This window comes from Martes martes (assembly GCF_963455335.1).
Source record: "Martes martes genome assembly, chromosome: 7".
NCBI lineage: Eukaryota > Metazoa > Chordata > Mammalia > Carnivora > Mustelidae > Martes > Martes martes.
The window spans coordinates 47,895,497-47,910,860 of record NC_137894.1 but is presented as its reverse complement, the minus strand read 5'-3'; positions in this window follow the sequence as shown (position 1 = coordinate 47,910,860).

The window sequence follows — 15,364 nt, the reverse complement described above, 5'->3', positions numbered from 1 at the left end:
TTTAGAAGCTCTGTTCCAGTAACCCAGGATGAAGAACAGGCATATTCTTTCTTATAAACTCACGGCACTCCTGGGTCTTTGACCATGCTTCCCTTATAACAAAATGATCGACTCTGTCAACATCTATATCTGGTATAATATTTATGTAACATATACAAAACAATAGTCCAATATGGCTATGCCTAACATTTGGAGGAGCCATTGAGGGATAGGGATGAGAGGCTTTTTTTTTTTATTTTGTTTTAAAACTTTTTTTTTAAAGATTTTATTTATTTATTTGTCAGAGAGAGAGAGCACAAACAGGCAAAGTGGCAGGCAGAGGCAGAGAGAGAAGCAGGCTCCCCACTGAGCAAGGAGCGCGATGCGGAACTCTATCCCAGGAGCCTGGGACCATGACCCGAGCCAAAGGCAGCGGCTTAACCGACTGAGCCACCCAGGCATCCCGGGATCAGAGGCTTTTAACTCAATTTCCCAATACATCTGAATGTCAAGGTCATTATTATAATTTTGCCAACAGTGACAATGTTATATCATCATCACACTATGGTAGATATAACCAGAAAAATAAAAATAAAAAGATATCGGCTTATCACTAGAGTCCCCTTCATTCAGGTACTAATCATTAGTCCGGTTCATCATCGATCATATGACCAAGATGTGTTCCAAGGCAGTATCACTCAGGTTTGGAGGTTTCCATTTGCTCTTGTCAGGTTCCAAAAGTAAGAGTGGTCTCAGCCATGTTGGCTCACCCTTTCAGGCATCTGGTATCATCAAGCTAAGAGTCAATGATTATCTCTTGCTCCAGGCCTCTTTCAAGGTGTTAATGTAATACCGGATTTCCCTCATTGCATAACACATTCATTCATTCCTTTGCCCTCAGCTACCAGTTCATTCTTCCATTTATACCCAAGTCTTTCCACCTTTGGAAGGGATGTTAGGCTCAGCAACTGTGCTGATCTAGACCACGGGCAACGATGCTACTCTAGTAAGTGCCTCCCACTCTCCATTCCAATTCCCTATCAGACTGTAACTCTGAGGAGGAGAACTGTCTGCCCATTGTTGGACATTATGGGCTACAGAGCATGTTCCTTGGTCTGAAGAAATGTGACTTGGGAGTCTAGACTGGTGGAGTGTCTGAAGTTCTCGTTTTTCTATAGCACTCTGAGCTGGGTAGGCAAAGCCCAGCCAGAGGGCGTGTTCACTCTTGCCAAGACCCACCTGCAGCCCTCCCGTGCCACTAGCATCAGTCCCACTTGGCAGCCGTGTTCAGGCCCTTATCCCCAGGAAATCTCCCCCTACACCCATCTGTAGTCTCTGTCTTTCTTGTTGGCAGACAGAACAGTTCTTATTGGCATTCTGAACCTCAGAGGGTACAAAAAGAATACGTCTAAATCCAGCCCCATTCTGCATTGTTGGAGCTTCCCATGTCCATTTATTCATGGACCCATGTGCTACCTGCATGAGCACGTCAGGATATTTACTCACTGGCTCCAATGACCTTCTGATCCTGAAAGGGGGTTCTTCTAATGGTGTTCAGTTTGTGTTTTCTTAGACTCCATATTCATCTGTTTGGCACCCATTAATCTCAGGGCCAAACTGAGAGCCCCAGTTGTTTACATCTCACCTGAGACCTGGAGCCCATTACCTGAACCCCTCCTTATCTCGCTCTGACACGTCACACCAACATCGACCACCCCAAGCCACCCAGGGCCAGGGACCACACAACTAGGGATAGCCCCTGTATCCCAAAGCTCATCTGAACTGATCAAACTAGCCGATCCGAAGCGAGCCACCCTGCCCTGCCTCGCCTTCCCCATGCAACCTCTAATAAAGGCTGCGGCCTGGGCTTTCCCTTCATTCCTCTCTGCCTCCTGACCAGCACTAATGCTTCTCCATATAGCCCTGTGTGGTGTCACACGCCCCATCTCAGGAAATGGAAGTAATGAAAATCTTTTGGTGGCGTTAGCCTCCAAGTGTCATCACTCAGTCACCTTTATAAATTACAACCCAGCACAAATAAGATGGACACTGGCATGTTATACTTTAATGCACCCCTCAAATTCCTGTGGTGAGGCACCTGGGTGGCTCATTTGAATACGTGTCTGCCTTTGACTCAGGGCATGATCCCAGGGTCCTGGGATTGAGTCCTGTGTAGGGCTCAGCGGAGAGTCTGCTTCTCCCTCTGTCCCCTCCCCCAGCTTGTGTGCATGCTCTCTTTCTCTCTTTCTCTCTCACAAAAATAAGTGAAATCTTTAAAAAAAAAAAAAATTCCCATGATGGCTTCCATAAGGTTGTGCCCCAAGTGGGCATTCCTTTATTTTTTTTAAAGGTATCTCTATACCGAACATGGGTCTCGAACTTACAATGCTGAGATCAAGAGTCGTGTGCCCTACCAGCTGAGCTAACCAGGCACCCCAGTAACCCTTTAATAGGCCAGTTTTCCATTGCCCTACTGCCTCATCATATGGCCGGGCCATTGACCACTGCGGCAATGAGTCAGTAAAAACTCAAACAGAGGGGCAAACAGCATGTAACTCAGTCCACTGAGCTGATTTGCTGTGTTTTTTTTTTAAGATTTTATTTTTATTTATTTGACAGACAGAGATCACAAGTAGGCAGAGAGACAGACAGAGAAAGAGGGGGAAGCAGGCTCCCTGCTGAGCAGAGAGCCCAATGCAGGGCTCCATTCCAGGATCATGGGATCATGACCTGCACCAAAGGCAGAGGCTTTAACCCACTGAGCCACCCAGGCGCCCCTCTTTTTTTTTTTTAAAGTTTTATTTATTTACTTGACAGAGAGAAAGAGAGAACATTCTTGGGGGTGGTTGGTGAGCCAGAGGAAGAGACTCTCAAGTAGACTCCCTGCTGAGAGCAGAGCCTGAGGTGGGCTTTGATCTCCAGACCCTGAGATCATGACTGAGCTGAAACCAAGAGTCTGCCACTTAACTGACTGAGCCACCCAGGCCTCCCGAGCTAATTTGTTTTTAACTGTTTTTAATCGGAGTGGCGCCTTCCAGACAGGATGTTGTCCATTCACGTTGGAACTTCCATCCATAAACCAAGAAGCTCTTTCTCAGTTAACAGAGAGCTTGTTCACTGCCTAGGCACGGTCCATGTTGAAATAGATTCTGAAAGCTCCTCAGATGGTTCCAAAGTCAGTCTTAGGGCAAGAGCCTATCTTTTTGTGACTATGTCAATAACACTTTGTATTCCCTCAGAACTTCATAAAAGAACTAAAAACCATAAAAAAGGACCAAATAGAAATTCTAGATGTGAAAAATACCATAACCAACAAATAAGAACTCAGTGTATGTATGGAATTCATGACAGAGGAGACAAAGCTGAGGAGAAAAACAGAACTGAAGAAATATCCAGATTGCATGGAGGGTCAAAATTCAATAAAATGTAGAAATAAAACAAGCAATATGCTGAGAAGTTCTAACAAACATGTAATTGGAGTCCCTTACATAAAGGAGAAAAAAATCACACAGAAACATCTGAAGAAACAATGGCTGAGAAGATTCTAGAGCTAATGAAAGACACCAAGTCACAGATGTAAGAATTCTACAAACTCCCAAAGAAGATGTGAAACAAAAAAACACATCTAGACAAACCACAAACTCAGACACAAAGAAAATCTCTGGACAGCAAATAGACAGCTTTTGGGGGTTCCTGAGTGGCTCAGTTGATTAAGCATCTGCCTTCAGCTCAGGTCATGATCTCAGGGTCCTGGGATTGAGTCCCATTGTCAGTCTCCTGCTTAGCAGGGAGCCCACTTCTCCCTCTCCCGCTGCCCTTCCCCCCTGCTCAGGCTCCTTCTCTCTTTCTCTCAAATAAATAAATAAAATCTTAAGAAAAAAAAAGGAAGGAAGGAAGAAAATAGACAGCTTTCCTTTGGAGTAGTGATTAGAATGACATATAAAATTTCAAAAAAACACTGAAGTCCAAAATACAATGTGATGATATCATCAGAGAACTAAAATACTACACCCAACAGAAACACTCTTCAATATTGAAGATGAAGTAAAAACATTTTCAGACAAATAAAAATTCAGAGACTTCATCACAGATGAAGTCTGTGATGAGCAGATTTGATTCAGAGGGAACCCAAAAGGGTGTTCCTCGGGCAAATGGAAAAAAAGGTATAGGATGGAAATATAGAAATACAAGGAGAAATGAAGAGCAACAAAACAAGCAGAAAAATAAATAAATCTAGTTGACTACTGATTGCTAAGAAGAAGAAAAAGAAAAAGAAGAAGGAGGAGGAGGAGATCTTGTGAAGTTTGAAATATATATGGAATTAAAATACATTTAAAAAATCACATTGGTTGGGCAGGATGATAAATGGACTTAAAGTAAATTCCTTATGTTATCTGGGAAGAAGGCAAAACTATCAACTAACATTAGACTTTGGTAAGTCACTGATTCATTTGTAATCATTGGGGTAACCACTAATAACATAATAAAATAGGATATAAATTTCAAGCTAATAGGGGCACCTGGGTGGCTCAGTGGGTTAAAGCCTCTGCCTTTGGCTCAGGTCATGATCCCAGGGTCCTGGGATCCAGCCCCACATCTGGCTCTCTGCTCAGCAGGAAGCCTGCTTCCTCCTCTCTCTCTGCCTGCCTCTCTGCCTACTTGTGACCTCTGTCCATCCAATAGATAAATAAAATCTTAAAAAAAAAAACTTTCAAGGGGCACCTGGGTGGCTCAGTGGGTTAAGGCCTCTGCCTTCGGCTCAGGTCATGATCTCAGGGTCCTGGGATCAAGCCCCGCATCGGGCTCTCTGCTCAGCGGGGAGCCTGCTTCCCTTCCTCTTTCTCTCTGCCTGCCTCTCTGCCTACTTGTGATCTCTGTCAAATAAATAAAATCTTAAAAAAAAAAAAAAAACTTTCAAGCTAATAGAAGGTAGAAAGAGAATGATAAAACATATCATCCTAACATAAACAAATAAACCAAAAAATAGGTATTTATAGCTAAGGTAACATGGCAGTACATTGGGGAAAGAATATATTTCAATATACAGTGCCAGGTTAATTGGATGTTTATATGGAAAAAAGAATTTTGTTCCCTTAGGTCACACATGAAAAATAATTCCAACTGATTGCAGAACTAAATATAGAGGGAAGAGTAAAAGCACTTTTAGAAAGAATAATAGAACATCTTCACAACCTTTTAGCATGTAAAGATTTTTTATTTATTTTTATTTGTGTTTTACAGATTTATTTATTTATTTGAGAGAGAATGGGGGAAGGGGCAGAGGGAGAAGGAGAGAGAGACTCCCAGGCAGACTCCATGCTGAGAGTAGAGCGCCACGTGGGGCTCCGTCTGCTGGTCCTGAGATCATGACCTGCGCCGAGACTAAGAGTTCGATGCTTAACTGACTGAACCACCCACGTGCCCCTGTAAAGATTTTTCAAAATGAGACCAAAACATGGGGCACCTGGGTGGCTCAGTCAGTTAAGTGTCCGACTCTTGATCTCAATTCGGGTCTTAATCTCAGGGCCATGAGTTCATGCCCCGCATTGGGCTCCACATTGGCTGTGGAGCCTATTAAAAAAAAAAAGAAAGAAAGAAAAAGACAGGACCAAAATAATGGGCTGATGTATAGAGGGAAAGGATAGATGGGACTATATTAAGAATGAAAGTGGTTGCTAGTCAAAAGATGGTAAAATGGCAAACCACAGTGTGTAAGAAGATCTTTTCAACAACAAAGGATGTTTTTATGTGGCCAGAATAGATTTAAAACCCCCACAAAGCAATAACAAAATGACAGAAAATGAACAACCACTTCACAATAAATCGTATTCCAAAGGCCAGTAAACACATAAGTGGTATTCAACTAGTCCCTAGGGAAATACAGATTAAAATTTAAGATATTTCAAACTACCTCCAGAATTAAGTAAAAAAATTAAAAAAAAAAAAGGATCAGATTATAGCAGGTGTAGACAAAGATGCTGAGCAAACAGAAGTCCCAGAAACTGCTGGAAAGAGTGGAAACTGATGTAAGGGAAAAACATTTGTTGGTATCTAGTAAAGCTGAAAATAAGGACCCGGTAATTCTTAGGTATATATATCAAACTGAAATGAAATGTTTTCTTTGAAAGATTTATTTTAGAGAGGGGCGCCTGGGTGGCTCAGTGGTTTAAGCCGCTGCCTTCGGCTCAGGTCATGATCTCAGGGTCCTGGAATCGAGTCCCGCATCGGGCTCTCTGCTCGGCAGGGAGCCTGCTTCCCTCTCACTCTCTCTGCCTGCCTCTCTGCCTACTTGTGATCTCTCTCTGTCAAATAAATAAATAAATAATCTTTAAAAAAAAATAAAAGATTTATTTTAGAGAGACAAAGGAGGACAGAACTGGGAGGGGGCGGGAAAAAGAATCTCAAACAGACTCTGCCCTACTTGGGACTCAAACTCACGACCCTGAGATCACAACGTGAACTGAAACCAAGAGTCGGCCACTTAACTGTGCCCCCCAGGCGCCCCAATATATCCAACAGAAATGTTCAATGTTCACCTAAAACATACAGACTGTTCATAAAGGCACCATTCATATACCCTCCAACTGGAAACTAGCCGAACGCCCGTCACAGTAGTACAGATAAATAAAACATGGCATATTCCCACAAAGAATTTCTTACAGGAATGAAAAGTAACAGACACGCAACAAGGTCGTTATGAACTGACTTGTGCCTCCCCCTGGATTCATCTGTTGAAGTCCTAACCCCCAATGTTACCATATTTGGAGGCAGGGTCTTTAAAGAGCTGAGTGAGGTCATAAAGGGGTGGGACTGTCATCCAATAGCACCAGTCTCCTTGGAAGAGGAAGAGGTGCCAAGGGTGCCCACGGACAGAGAAGAAGCCATGTGAGGAGACAGTGAGAAAGTGTCATCTGCAAGTCAAGGAGAGGTGTCTCAGGAGAAATCAAATGTGCCAAATCTTGATCTTGAACTTCCAGGCTCCCAAACTGCGAGAGGATGAATTTCCATTGTTTAAGCCACCCAGAATGTAGTATTTCGTGATGGCAGCCCTAGCAGGCTAATACAGTATGGATGTAACACATTCTGTTTTTCCGTTATCAGTTGGTGGTATTTGGCTTGTTTCCACTTTGGGGCTATTATGAATGATGCTGCTATGAACATTTATGTACAAGTTTTTGAGCGAACATATGTTTCCATTTCTCTTGAATATATTTTGAAGTGTATGCTGGGTCATATGGTGACTCTGTGTTTCAACGAATTAAATGTTTAAAAGTATAAAGGAATCCATAAAGTTAAGAGCAGACAGGCAGGCAACAACAACAAAAAATAAAATATATGCGATGATCAAAGTCAAAGGACAGTTCTGGGTTTACATTAATAAAATGTAAAAGCCCCTAGGAAAACTGATAAAAGAAAGAAGGCATTAATTACCAATATTAGGAATCAAAAAAGGACGGAGTTACAGATCCTACAGACATTATAAAGATAATAAGATGATGAACAACCAATGTCCTCAAATACATTGAAAATCTGAGTTTGAGATAGAGGCTACAAAACTACAACTTACAGGGGCACCTGGGTAGCTCAGTGGGTTAAAGCCTCTGCCTCTAGCTCTGGCTCAGGCCCTGATTCCAGGGTCCTGGGATCGAGCCCCGCATCGGGCTCTCTGCTCTGCGGGGAGCCTGCTTCCTCCTCTCTCTCTGCCTGCCTCTCTGTCTACTTGTGATCTGTCAAATGAATAAATAAAATCTTTAAGAAAAAAAACCTACACCTTACAAAAACTGACAAAAGAAGGAATAGAAAATCTAAATGGTACTATGTCTATTAAATGAATGGAATTCATAATTTTAATCTTCCAACAAAGAAAACTCTAGTCCCAGATGGCTTCACTGGCAAATTCTAATAAATATTTAAGAAAGAAAAATATCGTGATTACACATACTTGTTCAGAAAATAGAAGAGAGGAAACATACCCAAACTCAAATTATGAGGCCAGGACAGGATAACCTTGTTACTAAAATCTATCACGAATGGGGATGCCTGGGTGGTTCAGTCAGTTAAGCCTCTGCCTTGGTATCAGGTCATGACCCCAGGGTCCTGGGATTGAGTCCTGCATCGGGCTCCTTGCTCAGCAGGGAACCTGCTTCTCCCTCTGCCTACTACTACCCCTGCTTGGGTTCTCTTTCTCTTTCTGACAAATAAGTCTTAGGGGAAAAAAAAAAAAGCCCACCAAGGATATTAGAAGAAAGGAAATGTGTAAGGCAATCTTGCTAATGAACACAGATGCAAATCAAATCCTAAACAAAATAACAGCAAAGTGAATTCAACAATACGTTAAAAAAAAAATAATGCACCCGAAAAGTTTGTGTTAGTCAAAGAAGGGTTGGCATAAATATAAATTAATCATTTAAACTTACAATATGAACAGAATAAAGGAGATGAGTCATACAATCATGATAGATATTTTAAATTAAAAAGTAAATTAAATTCAAAATTAAAATTTCTTAAAAGTAATAAAAGTCAACCTCCATTGATGGCCATCCACCATCACGTAGACTCTTAGATACACCCTTAATTTAACTCAACCTCCTGCTCTTCCTAACTTCCCCAGTCTTCCACTGCGACCTGAACCTCAGGTCTGCCCTCAGCACTATGTCCTAAGTAAATAATAAATCTTGTCTCCAAACATTCATTTTCCTTCTCGCTTTCACTGAAATCTGGTTCTGCCTGAGAACATTACTCTTCTTAGAGTCCTCTCACGCAGCAGCTGGGCTTTCTCTTATCCCCCATAAATCACAAGCCCAGGGGTGGGCTGGGGGGTCCTCCTTGCTCTTCTTTGACTTTTATAGACTAATTATCTTTCTTTTTCTCTACAAAACCACTGTTTCTTAGAAGTCTGCATCCTTAAACTATACCAGCCCCTACTCTTGCTGAAGCCTTCTACCAACCGGCTGGCTACTGTCCCTCATTTATTGAGGATTTTATTTTTTAAGATTGATTTATTTATTTGAGAGAGAGAGAGAGGAGGAGGAGCAGTAGGAGAGGGAGAGAATCTCAAGCAGACTCCCCACTGAGCGTGGAGCCCCACACAGGGTCCGATCTCAGGACCTTGAGATCATGATCTGAGCCAAAATCAAGAGTTAGGGCTTAACTGACTGAGTCACCCAGGTGCCCCTCACTGAAGATTTTAGAGCCTGGCTCTCAGCCTCTCCCTTCATCATTAGCACCTCAACATTCTCTGTGACTTAACCAACATCTGTCAAAGACTATATGACACCCTAGCTTTTCAAGTTCTGTGTTGCTTGTCTATTACAAGAGCTACATTTTACTACAGGTTTATATGTGCCAGGTTCTAAACTGTCCTAAACACTTCACATGTATCAGCTCATTTCACCTTCACAATAAGCCCAAGTATTATTTCCATTTCGCAGATGAGAAGCCAAATTAGGGATAATTCATTAGGGAATGAATTATTTTGCCCCAAGGTCACCCAGTAAGTAAGGGAGGTGTCTGGGATTCGAACACAAGACTTAGGCAGCCAGGCCTTATCTACAAGACACTATCAAGTGTAGACCAATTAGTTGGGGCAGATTTATGGGGTCAGAATCAGAGACAACAAGCTCTCTGTTTAACAGTAGGGGCTGCTGAAATAAACTGGGATAGAATCTTATGTCGTCATTAAAATGATATTGATTGGGGCACTTGGGTGGCTCAGTGGGTTAAAGCCTCTGCCTTCGGCTCATGTCATGGTCTCGGGCTCCTGGGATCCAGCCCCGCATCGGGCTCTCTGCTTGGCGGGGAGCCTGCTTCCCCCCCACCCCCGCCTCTCTGCTGCCTCTCTGCCTACTTCTGATCTTTGTCAAATAAAATTTTTAAAAAATGATATCAATCTATGTTTACAATACTAAAAGCCATTCATGTGACTGAAAAAAGCAAGCTGGAAAACAGTGTACTAAATCTCCACATGAACATTTATAGCAGCCTTATTCACAACTGCCAAACCTGGGAGCAACCAGGATGTCCTTCCAAAGGTGAATGGATAAACAAACTGTGGTACATTCATACAATGGAATATTATTCAGCATTAAAAAGAAATGAGCTATTAATCCATGAAAAGACACGGAGGAAACTTAAAAGCATACTGTTTAGTGAAAGAAGCCAGTCTGACTTAAGGAAGGGCTACTTACTGTATGACTAACTATATGACATTCTGGAAAAGGCAAAACTAGAGGGACAGTAAAAACATTCATGGTTGCACCAGGTCCCAGGGGAGGGATGAATGGGTTGAGCCCAGGGGATTTTGGGGGCAGTGAAACTATTCTGCATGATGCTGTAATGGGGGACACATGACATTATGCATTATTTTAAAGATCTATTTATTTACTTGAGAGCGAGCGAGCGAGCAAGCAAGCTCGCACACAAGCCCCTGTGAGCCAGGGGAGGGGCAGAGGGAGAGAATCCCCAACAGACTCCCTACTGAAAACGGAGCCTAGCTGTGGGCCTCCATCCCATGACCCCAAGATCATGACCTGAGCTGAAATTAAGAGCCGGGAGCTTAAGCCACTGAGCCACCCAGGTGCCCCATGACATTATGTATTTATCAAAGCTTTGACCTTTACAGCACGAAGAGGAAAGCTTAATCTTTATTAAGCCTTATTAATAATATTATGGGCTTTATTAATAATAGTGGATCAGTATTGGTCCATCAGTTGTGACGAATGCGCCACCCTAACGCTAGTCGTTAATAATAGGGAAAACTGTGACGGTGGGGACAGGAGGTACATGGGGACGGGGGGTACATGGGAACTCTGACTATCTCAATTTTCTGTAAACCTAAAACTGCTCTAAAAACTAAAGTCTATTAATTTAAAAAACAACAGTACAATTGCACGATCCCTTTCATGTTAATATATATCTGCGTGTTTTGTGCATAGGGACGTCTGCAAGGACATAATCAAAATTAATAGCAGTTGTCTCAGAGTAGTAGGATGCGTGGAAATCTTTTTTCTTGTTCTACTTGTCCTATTTTCTTAACAAAAGCATGCATTAATTTCTTATAAAAGAGGAAAGTGAGGCCGTGGGGCCTCCGGGCCAGAGCCCAGCGCGCCCGGAGCCGGCGCTGCCAAGCCCCGGCGCCACCGCGGAGAATGCAGCTTCGCTCGCCGCCGATTGCGGCCCACGCCATCCTCTGCATCTGCTCCGCCCACCGCATCCCTCGGCCTTTTCCGAGTCGGGTCGGGGAGGTTAGGAAAAGGAAGAGCGAATTCCTCCGGTGCAATCGCGTCTGCACGCGCTCCGGGAGTAGAGGCCCGGACGGTAGGGAGGGGCTCCGTGGGGCTCGGCCCAGGGCCCAAGACGCGCTGCGCAGCTCGGGGGGGGCGCGGCCGGCCGGCTGGCCGCCCGGCTTTCAGTAGGCTGGAATGTTCCCGCGGTGCAGTGTACTTTGTTCTGGGGCTGGGGGAGGGTGCAGCGGGGGCAGAACTCCAGGGCCCCTGGGACTTGGAGGACAGCCAGCTTTCCGTTCCCAGGGTGCCTTCCCCGGGGGTGGGGTGGCGAGTGGAGGGAGAGGAGCTGTTGAGTTCCCAGGCTGGGCAGCTGCGGGGCACCAACGGAACCCCTGGATTCCGGCGCCAGCCCCGCCACCCAAGCCTCATGCTTTTGGGGTCGTGTCTCAATCTCTCTGGGCCTCACTTTCCTCATCTACAAAATGGAGATGATTAGTAATAATAATAATAATGGCATAGTTATTGCCTGGCACTATTGTAAAGTGCTCTCCAAGTGTTCATGCCTCGTAACTACCCTTTGAGATAGGTACTGTTAATAGAATAATCTAATTATCCTATTAGTAGAGTAGGAGGTACATGGGAACATGTACAAACCCTTTGGACAGCTCAGATGCTCTGGCCCAGCCTCCTTCCAGATAGTAAAATGTGCACCATTATTAGTTTCTTTTTCTTTCTTTTTTTTTTTTTTTTAAAGATTTTAGTTATTTATTTGTCAGAGAGCCGGTGCAACACCACACAAGCAGGGAAGCAGGCTCCCCTACTGAGCAAGAGGGCTGATGTATCCCAGGACCCTGGGATCATGACCTTAGCCCAAGGCAGACGCTTAACCAGCTGAGCCACCTAGGTGTCCCTTATTATTTCCACTTTAAAAATGAGGAAAGAGGGGTGGCCTGGGTGGCTCAGTTCATCAAGCATCTGTCTTCAGCTCAGGGATCCAGCCTCGACTCCCAGTCCCTGCTCAGTGGGGAGTCTGCTTTTCCCTCTACCTCTCCCCCCTGCTCATGCTCTCTCTCAAATCTTTAAAGAGAGAGAGAGAGAGAGAGAAGCTCAGGGAGGTTAAGTAACTTGCCCAAGGGCACACAGCTCCTCAGTGGCCATCCTGGATGCAAATGCAGGCAGTCCGGCAGAAAGCCTTCACTTTTAACCTCCACAGACATTCCCTCCCTACTGCTAGTCTCAAGAGGCCCTTAAAATCTGTTTGTTTGGACATACTGCAATCCATGCCACAATCTGGAGGAAGCATTACTAATAATAATTACTTCTAAGTGATGATAATTATCACCAACCAAGGGCTGTAATTCTCACAACACCCAATGAGGTAAGTGTCATTATTCATCTCATTTTAAGAATGAAAGAATTGAGGCCCTGGAAGGTCACTGTGGTTCTAGGAGATGGAACTCATTCATCCTGAAACCAGAGCTCCACAAGAGCTTAGCTCTTCACTACTTTCCAAGTATTGTATAGGGAGACGGACTTCTCCAGACTCTGAACATAGAGGTTAGCTTGGAAGGGCAGTGCTTCCTTCTACAAATGTTGGGAGAGGCAACTTTGCTTGGTAAGCCACCGGGCTGTGCAGAGTGTAATGAGTCTCAGAAGCTCCCCTAATGCCAGCTAGAGAGCTCTTGCTCTCTCCTGGGTTTGCCAGTTCAGGAACCCAGCTGCCCAGTGCCTGGAACCAGCGCCACCCAGAAGCCACAGGAGGACTGGTCTGTTTTGTGACCAAACTGCATAAAAGCAATTTGTTTGAAGTTTGCTATTTAATGTTTTAAACCAAATCATTCACAGCGTTTTTTGATAAGCAAGATTTAGTATTTGTTAATGAGGGTCAATAGGTGAGCTATTTTATTATGTTTTGAGCTCTTTTATTTATTAACAACAACTATGTTTTCTCATTAAATGAAACAGCAAATTCCATCCCTTGACTGTGTTCTTGCCGTGATCTGCATCCTTGGTTTTTCTCTTTATTAGGAGGAATTTTCAAAAATTTGTTTAAGGGGCGCTTGGGTGGCTCAGTTGGTTGTGTCGGACTCTTGATCTCAGCTCTAGTCATGATCTCTGTGTCATGAGATCGAGCCCTGCGTGAGGCTCCTTGTTCAGTATGATTCTCTGTCTCCCTCCCCCAGCTCTCTCTTGCAGTCTCTCTCTCAAAAAAAAAAAAAAAAAAAAAATTTGTTTAAGTGGCCTGAGAAAGAGAGGAAGAGTTTGAGTGTCGTTCCTGGGAGTGGAATGAATCTGCTGGGCTTCCTTGGTCATCACCTGACCTCACCGTAGTCCTCGAGAATTAGGGGAATACACAACTGTGCATGACCCTTACTTTTATTGTATCACAAATGACTACTGCAAACACCCTCCCTCTGCCTGCATTTCCCCCAGCTTGGCTGTGCTGTGGACTGACGTCACATCCGACTCAGAAGTGGGAGGGACCGCTTGAGAAAAACTAGTGAATGTATCGTTTTTCTTATCGAGGAAAGTCTAAAAATATGCACAAAGAAGCATGTATTCTGTGATTTGAATCTGAAATTTCATTATATGGCATGTGTGTGATAATCTTGGCATCTGTTAAAATTGTGGTAAAAAGTGCATTCTGATTGGCTTGATTCTGAGGAAAAGATGTCAGAACAGGTTCTATGTAACTCTCTGCACACAGTCGCTGCAGGGTCCTCACGAGCTACGCAGGAGAGAGGGACAACTAGTGGAAGAATGAGTGGTGGATGACAGACAAATCCATTTATGGACAAGTGTGAACAGCTGGAGAGCTGCTTGGATGCACCCGGGAGGGGATGGGAGGCGATGGCATGTGCTGGGTTCCAGAGGTCCTCGGCCCACCACAACACTGACCATATGACTCCAGAGGCATTTGTGTACCCATTGGTCTTCCCCATGAGGAGACTTGGAGCTCCTTGAAGGCAAGAAGATAATTCTCTCCTTTTTTGCTTCCTGCGCCCCTGTCACCGTGTGTGGCACATTCATGGAGACAGTGGTTATGATGTGGTCTCGGCTGCTGTTACATGCAGCATTCCTCCTACGTGAAGAGTAAGGCCCAGGCACCATATTCTCTTCAAAAGCAGGACCCGACAGTTGTACCTGTCACCCTGGCTCACTTCACATAGGCCAGAACCTAGTCATAGGGCCACACCTTGCCGAAAGGATGCCGAAAATTTTTGTCTTATTCGGGGTGGCCTTGGGTCTATTTACTTACTTTATTTATTCATTTATTTATTTTTAAGTAAGCCCCACACCCAGCATGGAGCCCAACACGGGGCTTGAACTCAGGACCCTGAGATCAAGACATGAGCTCAGATCCAGTTGGAAACTTAAACAACGGAGACACCCGGGTGCCCCACCTTCTGTCCACTTAAAAAACAGGTATCAGAAGGCAACTTGTCTCCTTCTGCCACCTAAGTGAGCAATACATTCCTATTTGTTAAGTGAATAAAAAGACATAAAATGAATCTTGACACTGCAAGTCTATTCTGAGAAGAAAAGGCATGTGGAATCACATAGTTAAGTAAAAAAGCCAAGTAGGATTGGCAGATATAGTATGCAATTGTTGCTGTCCTTCTTTACCAAGAGACATTTTGTTAAGAGCGACAGTGGGCCCAGATTAGATATTCTGCTTCCCAGACTCTCCCCACGTGGCCATGTGATGCCATGTGGCCAATGAGATATAAATGGAAGACAGCTGGGAGACCACTGAGAACGCTTTGCTTTAATATAAGCATACTTTTCCTTCATTCCTCCTACTTCTTGGTTTCTGAAGTGCTGATATGAGAGTGCAGCAGCCAACTCCTGAGACAACGAGTGAGAAAGCGAAGGGCACACATTAAACGTAGAAGAGAGGAAAGAGGGGCGTGGCCAGACATAAATGCTATCATGACAACGCTGACGCGCGCGCTCTCTCTCTCTCTCTCTCTCTCTCTCTCTCTTTCTCTCATGACCACCCGACCACGCCTACCCACCTCCAGACTTCCCGCTCAGGAGAAATGGAAACTCCTACCTGGCTAAGCCAGGATAGTGGCCTTTCTGTTGGATGCAACCTGACCGATACATACGTATACACTGATCACTTCAATTATCTCCGGAAGGATACCCAAGAAACC